The sequence below is a fragment of the Lepidochelys olivacea genome, assembly GCF_965140295.1.
Source record: "Lepidochelys olivacea isolate rLepOli2 genome assembly, chromosome: 3".
Classification (NCBI taxonomy): domain Eukaryota; kingdom Metazoa; phylum Chordata; order Testudines; family Cheloniidae; genus Lepidochelys; species Lepidochelys olivacea.
In genome coordinates, this window is record NC_140413.1 from 1,620,931 (window position 1) to 1,633,207 (window position 12,277).

A 12,277-nucleotide genomic window follows, 5' to 3' on the forward strand; every position below is an offset into this window, starting at 1 on the left:
GAGCATGAGCTTTCGTGAGCTACAGCTCACTTCATTGGACCTTCCTCTGCTAGACTGAAGAGCCCATTATTAAATATTTGTTCCTCATGTAGGTACTTACAGACTGGGATCACGTCACCCCTTCACCTTCTCTTTGGTCAGTGAGATAGAGTCAAGAAGCTCAATCTATCGTTATAAAGCAGGTTTTCTACTCCTTTGATCATTCTCATGGCCCTTCTCTGACCCCTCACCAATTTATCAGCACCCTCCTTGAATTGATATCATTCTAGTTTTTTAATCAAAACGTCGTGCGGTAAACGCCTTACTCAAGTCTAAGTACATTACGTCAACACTATGAACTTGATCAACCAAACCTGTAACCTCATAAAGAAAAGACACCCAGTTAGGTAGACAGAATCTATTTCCAAACACCCCCCATGCTGACGGGCATTAGTCACCTTACCCTCCTCTAATTCTTTATTAACCAAATCCCGTATCTACCACTCCAGGGCTTGCCTGGGATCGATGTCAGACAGACAAGCCTCTAATTAGCCAGGTCAGCCTGTTACCCCTTTTTAAAAATTGGCACATTAGCTCTCCTCCAGTCCTCTGGAACTTCCCCATGCTCCAAGACTTACTGAAAGTCAATGTTAACAGTCCAGCGAGCTCCTCAGCCAGCTCTTCTTAAAATTCTCAGATGCAAGTTATCCGGCCTGCTCCCCTTAGTAGCTTCTGTTTAACAACTCCCAGCAATACTGGTGGAATGGGAAGAGTGTTGTCATCACCATTCGATGAGATAGCATCATCTGCTTTTTCCCCAAATACGGAACAGAAATCTCTATTGAACACTTCTGCCTTTCCTGCATTATTACTGATAATTCCTCCATTTCCATCTAGTCATGGACCGATACCATTCTTTTTGTTCCTAATGTATTTAAAAAACACCTTATTGTCCTTTTCTCTGCAGGTCACAGATTTATTCTTGGGTCCCTTTGCTTCCCCTGTCAATTTTCTACAATTCCTCACTTCTGACTTATATTCATTACTACTAACTTCTCCTTTCATCCATTTGTTTTATATATATATATATATATATATTAACATTTTTTATAGCTGACTTCACTTCTCTGCTAAACCAGGTCAGTTTTTTAACCAATATGGCCTTCTTCCTCAATTGTGGCTTTGGGGGCATCTGGTGAGGCGCTCTTAAATAATTCCCAATTATTCACATTTCTCTGCTTCAATTCTTCTTCCCAGCTAATCTGGCTCATAATTGTTTTCAGCTCTGTGAAACTGGCCCTGTTAAAGCACTAAGTGTGTATATTACCGGTCTGAACTTTATTCTACTTTCACTTTATAAATGTGATCAAGTCATGATCACTTGTATCTAAGCTACCAGTAACCTTTTTAGTTCTGCCATTAGTTCCTCTTTACTGGTTAGGATGAGGTCTAATACAGAATTCCTCTGTGTTGTCTGCAACACTTACTGAGTTAGGAGATGGTCATCTGTACTGTTCAGAAATTCCAGGGATGTTTTAGTTACTGGCAGCATGAGACTTCCAGCACTTGTTACTCCACCATCATGCAGCTTTTTCCGACACATTACACATAGGTGCATACGGAGCCGGTCCTCCTGTTCCCTCATGTCATTTGCGGGTCTGTAGCAGACACCATGTAATGTCGCATCTTGTGCTGTGTCTGTTAGGACACTGATCTATAGGCATTCCAGATCCTTTTTTTACACTCACACACTTTAAGGTCAGAAAGGATCATCATGATCATCTAGTCATTGCAGGCCAGAAAACCTCGCTCGTCCACTCCTGGTTGAGTTGCTAAAGTCCTCAAATCATGATTTAAAGACTTCAAGTTACAGAGAATCCACCATTTACACTACTTTAAACCAGCGAGTGACCCACGTCCCATGCTACAGAGAGGGGTGAATCTGCCAATCTGACCTGGGGGAAATTCCTTCCGAGCCCCAAATCCGGGGATCAGTTAGACCCTGATCATGTGGGTGAGACCCACCAGCCAGACAGCTGGGAAAGAATTCTCTGCAGCAACTCAGAGCCCTTCCCCCTGCCCCATCACAAGCCGTTGGGGATATTTGCTGCTAGAGGTCGCAGATCGGCCATCTGAGGCAGTCCCATCATACCATCCCCTCCATAAACATATCAAGCTCAGTTTTGAAGCCAGGTTAGGGTTTTTCCCCCATTGCTCCCCTTGGGAGGCTCTTCCAGAACTTCACTCCTCTAGAAACCTTTGTCTAATTTCAAGCCTAAACTTGTTGATGGACAGTTTCTAGCCATGTGTTCTTGTGTCCAAATTGGTGCTTAATTTAAATAACTCCTCTCCCCACCTGGTATTTATCCCTCGGATGGATTGACAGAGTTATCAGAGTCTCGGAAACAGGTAATCCCATTTTTGACAAAGAGTGCCTCTTACCCGCAACCCTTCTGCCCACGGGGTCCTTCCTCAATAGGTTATAACCACAACTTTCAACATTCCAGCCAGGCAGAGGAGCCCACCAGGTTTCAGGGACAGCGCGGATGTCCTTATTTAGATTATGGGAGCACCCCACCCTGTGCTGGCCACCTCCAGGAGAGGAAGAGCGCCAGAGAGCTCAGGCTGGAACCAGATTGCTTTCTAATGGGACTCAAATTGTCTCTGCCTTTCCTGCGACAGCTCGGGCCCTGCTGCCCCATTGCAGTGGGGGTTGCCCACAGACCTAGCCAGGGAAGGGCGGTAGGGACTGAGCCTGAAAATTCATGGAATGGGGGTCAGACGAGAGCAGGCCACTGTAGCTTTCAGCAAGCAGCCCAGCAAGAGAGCAATGGCAATGCCCTAGAGCCCGCCAGCCCATGGGGTGAGCCAACGCAGAGCCCCCAAGGGGAGGGTACAGCTCTGCCCGAGCTGAATGGCTGGCAGTGAACACTGAGCTTACGTGGCGCTGGGATAGGGCTGTCTCAGTTGGGGGCGGGGGCTGGTTACGGTGCTCAATGGAAGTGGAGTGATTGAGACCGAGCAGCAGCCCCAGATCCGCAAACAGGCTCCCTCCACTCAGGGACCTGAAGTGCACACGCTATCTCCTCGTCCCAGTGTGCCCCAAAATGTTGGGCTGCTTTAAAAAGAAGAGCAAACAGCTGTACGCACAGACACATCTGGTTCCAGCTGAGCGAGGTGAGGATGCCAGGGAAGCCGAGAAGGAGACTCATCCTGGAGTACGGAAACCTGACATACCTGCACCCAAGGGTCTTTTTACTGCCAACTCCTGCCTCCAGCAACTACAGCAAGCTGGGGAAGGGAACAGCAGCTGAGGAATCCCTCCAGCCAGCACATCTGTGCACCTGCGACATGAGACGGCCCAGAAGCGTCTAGTCCCCTTTTGAAATGCCATGCCTTCGGAGCACGGGACCCAGAAGCGGGGCTTGGAGAGTTCAGAAGGGCTCCGAGGCACAAGTGAATTCCCATGGCTGGGACAGATGATTTTCACTCCACATTCCCCTCCGGACCCCCTAGCGGGGATGGCATGTAACACATGGCTGGTGCAGCAGGCCTGCAATACAGAGCTCTGACACATCCACACCACCATTTGTCCAGGGAAGGCAAAAATAATTTAGATGCCAGTTTAGGGAAATGCCAGACATGGGCGAGTAACTGATACCCACTCACATTCATAGAAAAGCAGGAATGCAAAATCCCGAGCGTGATGAAGCGAGATGAAGGCAGCTGGGCCAGCTTGACATGGCTGTTGGCAGGGACAGCTTGGATGTAAGTCATGCTGTACAAACTCTGCGACGTACGTCCCGAAAAGCGAGGCCTGTTTGAATATAATATTAGGCTGCCCAACGGCGTAAGTGGCCTTCCCAGAATTAACACAGCTGCCTCCGTGAGAGCCTTAGACAAATGGACTGTGTTCTGGGGCCTGAGAAGCCGGTGAGGGAACCTTCCCTGGCTACTTCCCTTTCGCTGACTGAACTCTGCCAGTTTTCATTACGCTCCTGGTGTGTAAACTGCACAGCCAAACAGCTGACTCAGCTGCTGGTGGTTTTAACAGGACCTGACACAGAACCAGAGAAGTGCAGGACTGGAAGGGACCTTGAGAGGTCGTCTAGTTCAGCCCACAGCACTGAGGTAGTCCTATGTAATAACCAGACCATCCCTGGCAGGTGTTTGTCGACATATCAAATGGTTTTCCGGGGCTCACATGCAAAAGGAAAAACCCAGCAGCATCTGGCTCTCAGGGAAGACTTGAGCTTGACCAACCCAGGAGGAATGACATGTGCTACCCCACCCCAGCCCAGAGCTGCAAGCCCCCACTGCCACATGGGCATGGAGGGGCTGGATGGCAGCAGGACTGTAGAGGCAGGTTAGTTTTCTTGTCCACCCCAACAGACTCTCCAGTCCGGGAGGAATTCCACGCTGGAGACCAAGCAAGAATGTGTTTGCAGGTGTAGCTTAAACTGCAGAAGTGAAGTTCTCGACCTCAGAGGACATACAGGGCATGTGCTATTGACCTGGGACCAAAGGAGCGCCCCTCCAGACAGGATGGCTGTCCGGGTACACCCGGCAGCCTGGGACCGAAGGGAGCGCCCCTCCAGACGGGACCGCTGTCCGGGTACACCCTGTCACGGAGTCCCCAGGCGATGCTCTGGAACTGCTCCCTACGAAGCCAGGCAGGACTCTGGGGAAGTCTCCTCTCTGGGAGCAGCCTGCCTGCAGGACACACAGCTCACACAGCTTCCACCTTCCTGGGTCTGACCTCGGAGCATTCAGCATCCTCTGCACCTCCCTGCGCTTCCCACAGCGAGTCCGCCCAGGCAGGGTCCTGGGGAAGCCAGAGGGTCCTGCCCCCCAACTCCACAGTCAGATGTGACTCTCAGCCAGCCAGGAAAACAGAGGTTTATTAGATGACAGGAACATGGTCTAAAACAGAGCTTGTAGGTGCAGAGAACAAGACCCCTCAGCCGGGTCCATTTTGGGGGGCCGTGAGCCAGACAACCCCATCTGCCCTTCACTCCACGTCCCAGCCAGCCCCAAACTGAAACTCCCTCCAGCCCCTCCTCCTCTGGGCTTTGTCCCTTTCCCGGGCCAGGAGGGCACCTGATTCCTTTGTTCTCCAACCCTTCAGCTCTCACCTTGCAGGGGGGAAGGGCCAGGCCATCAGCTGCCAGGAAACAGGGTGTCAGCCATTCTCTGTGTCCAGACCCCTGCACACACCTGCCCTCTAGGGCTCTGCAACTATCATACACCTTTATCCCACCCCATAGATACTTAAGAACTGCATAGGGGAAACTGAGGCACCCCCACACTATTCAGAGGAAACATTAAAAACAGTCCCGCTTTGTCACATCTCTCCCCCTTTGAGACCGAACTGAGTGGGGTCACTTTAGCCGGTGACTGGGGAAGTTGGAACCCACCAAAGTTCTCATGAATGACCCAGCATCTCTTCCGTTCCTTGGTGGGAGTTACACCAAGCCCTTCCAGTTTCACGCCCTCCCTTAGGTCGTGGGTGGTCGATAGTACTCGTATGCCGCATGTGGGAAGGTTTATGTGGCCTGTGCCCTTTTGCCACCCCAAAACCGCCAGGGGTCAAACTGGGATCGGGTCTTCTCCCAGCGCTCCTGTCTGGAGGCCTGCAATGTGGGTTCTCTTGGTTAAGAGCCCCCATCTTGATCTGGGCCACATACTGTTCACTTACAGAACCAGCATGGAGACATCCCTTTCTCAGCAACCTTGTCTCCCCAACAAGCTGGCCAAACACAGCCACTTGGTTATAGGACTGTTTAACTTTCTTAACAGCTTTCACTCCATCTGAGACCTTCTCAAAATTATCCACACTGGATCTTTCAACAGGAAAGTCAGTAGATCCATTCACAACAGAAAATTTCCGGCTGTTAGGAACTGAAACTTTCTTGATTAAATCACTTTCACACCCTTCAGTTGCAGTAAACTGCTTGCAAAGACTCCATGAGGATTCCTTTCCCGAAGGCTTTTCTATGCAACAATTCACCCCTCACAGAAATTCTGCCCTTACCCTCTTTACCTAGGGCTTGCTCGAGAGGAACACTTTCCTGAGCAACAACAGACTCTTTCTGGGTCTCACGTACATCCAGAATCACCTCTGGCCCATCAGGCGGATTCCTACACAATCCCCTTTCAGGCAAACTTACAGACTCCCTAGATAAAAGGTTGGAAGCATTCTCCTTCCCTTCGCCACACACAAGTTCAGGAATCTTTTCCTTCTTGCTACAGGTTTCCACACCCTCAGTAGGTAACACAATCAAATCACCTTTCTGCTCTCCTTGTGCCCTGGCTAGGATCTCACCCTGATTAGACAGAGTTGCTGCACCCTTTCCAACAACACACTAGCAACAGGCAAAATACAAGCACCAGAATTGTCTGGGCTCTGGGATTTTACATAGACACGAACGGGATGCGACCTAGTTACAGGGCCATTCTCCTGAGCAGACACAAACTTAGGACCTTCCCTTCCTGGGGTTTAGCTGAATCCAGAACCAGCTCTGAGACAACTGCGCGACCCTCAGCCATCACAGGCTGAAAGGCCCCTTCTGTCTGCTCCACAGACAAAGAAGAGCCGGACACACTTTCTCCTTTCCCAGACACACAGCTTGGGAGCTCATTCCCCTTGTCCCAGCACACAGGGCTGGTCACAGACAACTGCTTGGAGATCAGGGTAGCTCCCTCCATAGGCAAGTCAATACCCCTGACAGACACAGGCACGTTTCCTTCACTGTCCCAATTCTCCACCCAGCTAACAGGTAAGGTCCAGGGACACTCCTCTTCCACTCTCCTCGCCTTCCCACCCTGCTGACTAGACACAGCCATCAGCTCACAAGGCTGCCTAGGCTCATCCAGACTTTCCTTACCCAGCACCTTGCCACTCCCCACAGATCCCCTGCCCTGCCTGTGTCTCAGCTCCCACTGTGCTCAGCGCTGCCCTTGCTGTCCCAGGGGAGTAGGCAGCAAGCTCGCTGCTTTCCTCACTGCATCAGAGCCAGCCTGAGCCCCCTAAGCCCCCCTCTCCAGTGTGTAAGGGGGCGGAGAGCATCTCTCTGTCCCACACAGCCCCAGGGGTCTGGTTACAGGCAGGCAGGTAACCTAAGCCTAGCAGCTCCTGCCTGCTGCCAGCCAGGTCATCTGCATTTTCACTGACCATTTCTGTCTCCGCCGATTGGTTCCCTGGATTCAAATTCAAACCCTCGGCAGTTACAGGAGCAAGGCCTGGATCCTGTCCCAAAGAGACACAGTCCCCCCACAACAGGGTCTCACAGCTGGTGTCCTGGAGAACCCCAACAGCCAGCCAGCCCCACCCCTCCTGGGTCTGCACAGGGATCTGGGCCACAGGCAGGGCGAGGGGCTTCGTCCTGGGACCCTCACCCAGCTCACACAGCCCCTCAGCCTCTGGGGCTGCACCACCCAGGGCCTGACAACAGTCCTCTCTGTCCCAGGGTCTCGACACCCCAGGAATGTCTCCCCATTGACCATCACCTTCCACTCCCACTGGAGGTCCGAGGGGCCTGGCCCCAGGAAACTCTACATAGATGTATAGGTTGGGGTCAGGAGTGGGAGCCCATCCACCGCCCCACACATCTGGCTGACGGAGTCTTTGGCCTTGGGACCCAGCAAGGGAGCTAGACACCGGGGCTTTTCCGCAGGGTCCCTCTGGTTCAAATCTCCAGCCTGCTCAAAGCAGTGAGGTGGGCATCCACATCCCCCCCCCGCCTTAACCAGGGGCAGCAATTTAGTTTCAAGGTTCCCTGCGGAACTGGCCCCCCGGGGTCTATCCCCACTCACCCCAAGAGGTCCCCTAGGCCTCTCCGCTCCCCCACTGCCAGTTCATGCTGCTGCTGCTTCTGCAGCTGTTTCTCTGGCTCTCGCTGTCTCCCACAGTCCTCTTGCTCTCTCGGACTCAGCTCCAATCCCGTCCGTCTCGATCCCCCGATGGGGAACCCGATCGTGAAGACCCCCGTCTGGTCGGGGACAGGAGTCTTGGCGATGCCTGGCTCCCACTCCCGCTGCTCCCAGATCCTGCTATAGCCCCATTTGGGGTCAGGAATCTGCTCCTTAGAGCGGTCATCCTCCTCCAGCTGCATGATTAACTGTGCTTTGGTGAACTTTCCAACGCTCAACCCTCTCTTTTTGCACAGGGTTACAATGTCCTTCTTAAGGAGACGGGGACAGGCCGTCACTCTGCTCTTCCCAAATTGCTGTGGACTCACAGGCCTGTGTCCTCTCAGCTCCCCACGGTTTCCAGGGAGAACCCCTAGTGTGCCAGCCCTTCTCGAGGTCACCCCCTCTTTGCCAGGGTCGAGCTGCAGACTCCTCCGCCCCTGGGACCGCCCACTGCAATCCCCAGTGGAACCCTGTTACTGCAAAAGTCCTTCTCTCTCCCTGGGCCAAGCCGCAGGCTCCTCCGCCCCTGAGACTGCTCACCGCAGTCCCCAGGGGGACCCCATTACTGCACAGTCCTTCTTGCTGATCACACACTCCCAGGGGTTAACCGCCCCCCGAAACTGCTCCTCTCTGAGCCTTCAGCAGGTCTGGTCCTCGTCAATTCCGCTTCGTTTTACTGCTCCCCCGTCATTTACTGCAGGAAGCGCCATCCACGGGGTGCTGTACATCCCACTACTGCCACCAGTTGTCACGGAGTCCCCAGGCGATGCTCTGGAACTGCTCCCCATGAAGCCAGGCAGGACTCTGGGGCAGTCGCCTTTCTGTGAGCAGCCTGTCTTCAGGACACACAGCTCACACAGCTTCCACCTTCCTGGGTCTGACCTCGGAGCATTCAGCATCCTCTGTACCTCCCTGCGCTTCCCACAGCGAGTCTGCTCAGGCGGGGCTCCTGGGGAAGCCAGAGGGTCCTGCCCCCCAACTCCGCAGTCAGACGTGACTCTCAGCCAGCCAGTAAAACAGAAGGTTTACTAGACGATAGGAACATGGTCTAAAACGGAGCTTGTAGGTGCAGAGAACAGGACCCCTCAGCTGGGTCCATTTTGGGGGGCAGTGAGCCAGACAACCGCGTCTGCACTTCACTCCATGTCCCAGCCAGCCCCAAACTGAAACTCCCCCCAGGCCCTCCTCCTCTGGGCTTTTTTCCTTTCCCAGGCCAGGAGGGCACCTGATTCCTTTGTTCTCCAACTCTTTAGCTCTCACCTTGCAGGGGGGAAGGCCCAGGCCATCAGGTGCCAGGAAACAGGGTGTTGGCCATTCTCTGTGTCCAGACTCCTGCACACACCTGCCCTCTAGGGCTCTGCAATGATCATACACCCTTATCCCACCACCTAGATACTTAAGAACTGCACAGGGGAAACTGAGGCACCCCCACACTATTCAGAGGAAACATTAAGAACAGTCCCGCTTTGTCACACACCTGGCCGCCTGGGTCCGAAGGGAGCGCCCCTCTGGATGGGACTGCTGTCCGGGTACACCCGGTAGCCTCTTGGTGCAGTTACTGTTTGTAGTAAAGTACCTATAAGAAAAATCAACAAGGAACCCAAAAGCTTAACTTGCAAGCTCACCCCCGGCACAGAGCGCTAACCTATTCACTAAGCAGGGCTGGCCTGGTCAGTTCTTGGACGGGAGAGCTCAGGGTGAGACTCAGCAACAGTCAAGACCACGCATGCCGCTAAGAGGCTCTGCTCCCGGTGGTGGGGGTCTCCCCCCAGGTCCCTTCGAGAACAAGATGCTCCTCAGAACCGTCCTGGCAAAGATCTCCTATGGTTACCTTCTGCCTCCCAAACCTTCCCCCTGCATTTTCAGCTGGATACAGTATTCTCCTTCACTTCCTGTCCTAACCTCTCACCAGCTGACACCCCGCTCCCTCCTGGGGCCTCTGTTACAGCGTGGAGCGGAGCATGTAGGAACACTGACCTGTGGCAGGGAACGGCTGCCACTAGGACTGGCAGCTTTGACTCAGCACCAGGCAGATGATCTATGCCCGACTGCAGGCTACGTGGGGCAGGGCCGCTCACACCAGAGCTCTGCAGAGAGCAAAGTACGCTAAGGGGACTGTATAAATCAAAGTCGCACGCTTGGCTCAAGACTCTGTAAAGCATTATTGTTAGAAACGTCGACAGGATATTTGAAGTGGCTTTTAACATTAGACCAAACCCCGGAACCTGGTCAGACAGTAGAATTGGTGGGGCAGAGTGGAGAGATCTCATAGACTTTAAGGTCAGAAGGGACCATCATGATCATCTAGCCTGACCTCCTGCACATGGCAGGCCACAGAACCTCTCCCCCGCCCTCCCCCCCCCCCACCCCCGTGATAGACCCCTGACCGAGTCACTGACATCCTCAAATCAGGATTTAAAGACTACACGTGACAGAGACTCCACCATTCACAATAGTTCAAACCAGTGAGTGACTTGGGCCCCAGGCTGCAGAGGGAGGCGAGACCCCCCCAGGGTCCCTGCCAAGCTGACCCGGGGAAAATTCCTTCCCCGCCCTAAATCCAGGGATCAGTTAGACCCTGGGCACGTGGGTGAGACCCACTAGCCGGACACCTGGGAAAGAATTCTCTGCAGCAACTCAGAGCCCTTCCCCCCCAGTGCCCCATCACCGGCCGTTGGGGAGATTTGCTGCTAGCGGTCGCAGATCAGCTCCATGCCATCGTAGGCAGCCCCATCACACCACCCCCCCATAAACTGATCACGCTGAGGCTGGAAGCCAGTTCGGGGTTTTGCCCCCACTGCTCCCCTTGGGCGGCTGCTCCAGAACTTCACTCCTCTGGTGGTGAGAAACCTCCATCTAATTGCAAGTCTGAATGTGCTGATGGCTAGTCTCTAGCCGTGTGTTCCTGTGCCCCTTCAATAACCCCTCTCCCAGCCCGGTGTTTCTCTCGAGTAAGGAAGCGATGCGCTTATAACCAGCAACGTCCTTGCCGTGGCGGAACCTCCTCCCAGCCCTGCGGCGCAGGCAGTTACCGTTCTGAAGCCAGCACTTCGGAGGGACCTTGCTACAGAAGGCAGAGCGTGGACGCAAGGCAGCAAAGAGCCCCTGCGCCAGAGGGCCTGGCAGAGAGGACACGCCGAGGCTCCCTGCTGGCCTGAGGGGCGCAGCCTGTCCTAGTTTATCTGGAGCCAGCGGGATAAGCGGCCCGGGTGAGGCTCTGGCGTGTGCAGCGGCGTTTCAGGCTTTGGAGCCCGGAGCTGGAGACGGGGGATGGAAACCCCTGGGCAGTACTACCGGCTGTGGGGCTGGAGGCGAGAGCGACCGGACGGCAGGCTGGAGCAGCAAAGGGCCACACTGTGGGGGCACAGGTGGCTGGGAACACGGGGCGAGATGGCAGCTGTTGTGTTTAACCTGCTTGCCCCTCACACCCACCCACCATACTGGCCCCGGGGGGCTAACGAAGGGCATGTCCTGGCGGCGATGGGGGAGCTGTAAGGAGCGAAAACCAGAGGCCCCCACTGCACCTGCCCCCCACCTTCGGGATGGGCTGGTGTACTGCCGTAGTCACAGCGCTGCAGCCCCCACACGGACCCAGGCAACGAGGTGGAGGGGGGCTTGCAGCCATGCTGCTTGCTACGGTTCCTGGGTAAGCAGCCCTGTGCAGCGCAGCCACTGGGGTTTGCGCTGCTGGAGTTACCACCAACGGGCTCAGCGCTCCCCGGCTCCCGTTCAGGGGAGGGACAGTCTGATCCCCTTCTGTCCCCCAACTCCTGGCTGGTCTGTTCTCCCTAGGTCTGCGAGCAGCCAGGCTGGCTGCAGGGGAGCGGGACTAACAAGGTGGGGAGTGTGCGATGGGACAGGACAGAGTCAGGTCCCGCCCAGGGATACAGGGAAGCTGGGCACAGGAGGCCTCTTCGGGGTGGACAGAAGCACCACTCCGGGCTCCAGCTGGGATGCAGCCTCCCCGGCAGGCTGGGCTCTAGCAGGGAACGTAGGCCTTTCTCCGAGGGTCGTAGCCACTGCCCCTCCCAGCTTGGCTGTGAGACTCAACCGGGCCTCTTCCCACCTCGACCACGAGTGCTCTGGGGCAAGGCCCAGGTCTTGCCTCCTGCGTGTACATCGCCAACGGGGCCCAGGCCTGGCGGGGGACTTCGGAAAGGTGCTGCAAACCAAAGGACCTCTGCACCGGGTGTTAGCTGGTGGGGGAGGAGGGGGTGCAGGAGTGCCTAGGTATTAGCCAGTGTGGGGAGCGGTGGGGAGTCTGAGAGACCCCAGGTTTGTGACCAAGCGACGAAGGGGCACCGAAGCACTGTTCTGGAGCCCTGGAGCCCAGATCCCACCTAAATACCAGCCATAGCTCATGGCACATTCATTTCAGGGGAGG

At 54.7% G+C, this 12,277-nt stretch overlaps 1 protein-coding gene across 5 annotated transcripts in view; it reads right to left on the reverse strand.

The window, feature by feature from the left end:
* The window catches only part of MAPRE3 (microtubule associated protein RP/EB family member 3), a 73,204-nt gene that overhangs the window by 36,328 nt on the left and 24,599 nt on the right, over positions 1 to 12,277 (reverse strand). For 2 of the 5 annotated variants that reach the window (XM_084624766.1, XM_084624762.1), the window contains one exon: positions 9,371 to 9,469. The exons of the other annotated variants lie outside the window; for them this stretch is intronic. The gene's annotated coding sequence lies outside the window, so the exon portion shown is untranslated. Of the gene's footprint in view, positions 1 to 9,370; positions 9,470 to 12,277 lie in introns of those variants that run through there. 5 annotated transcript variants of the gene reach the window in all.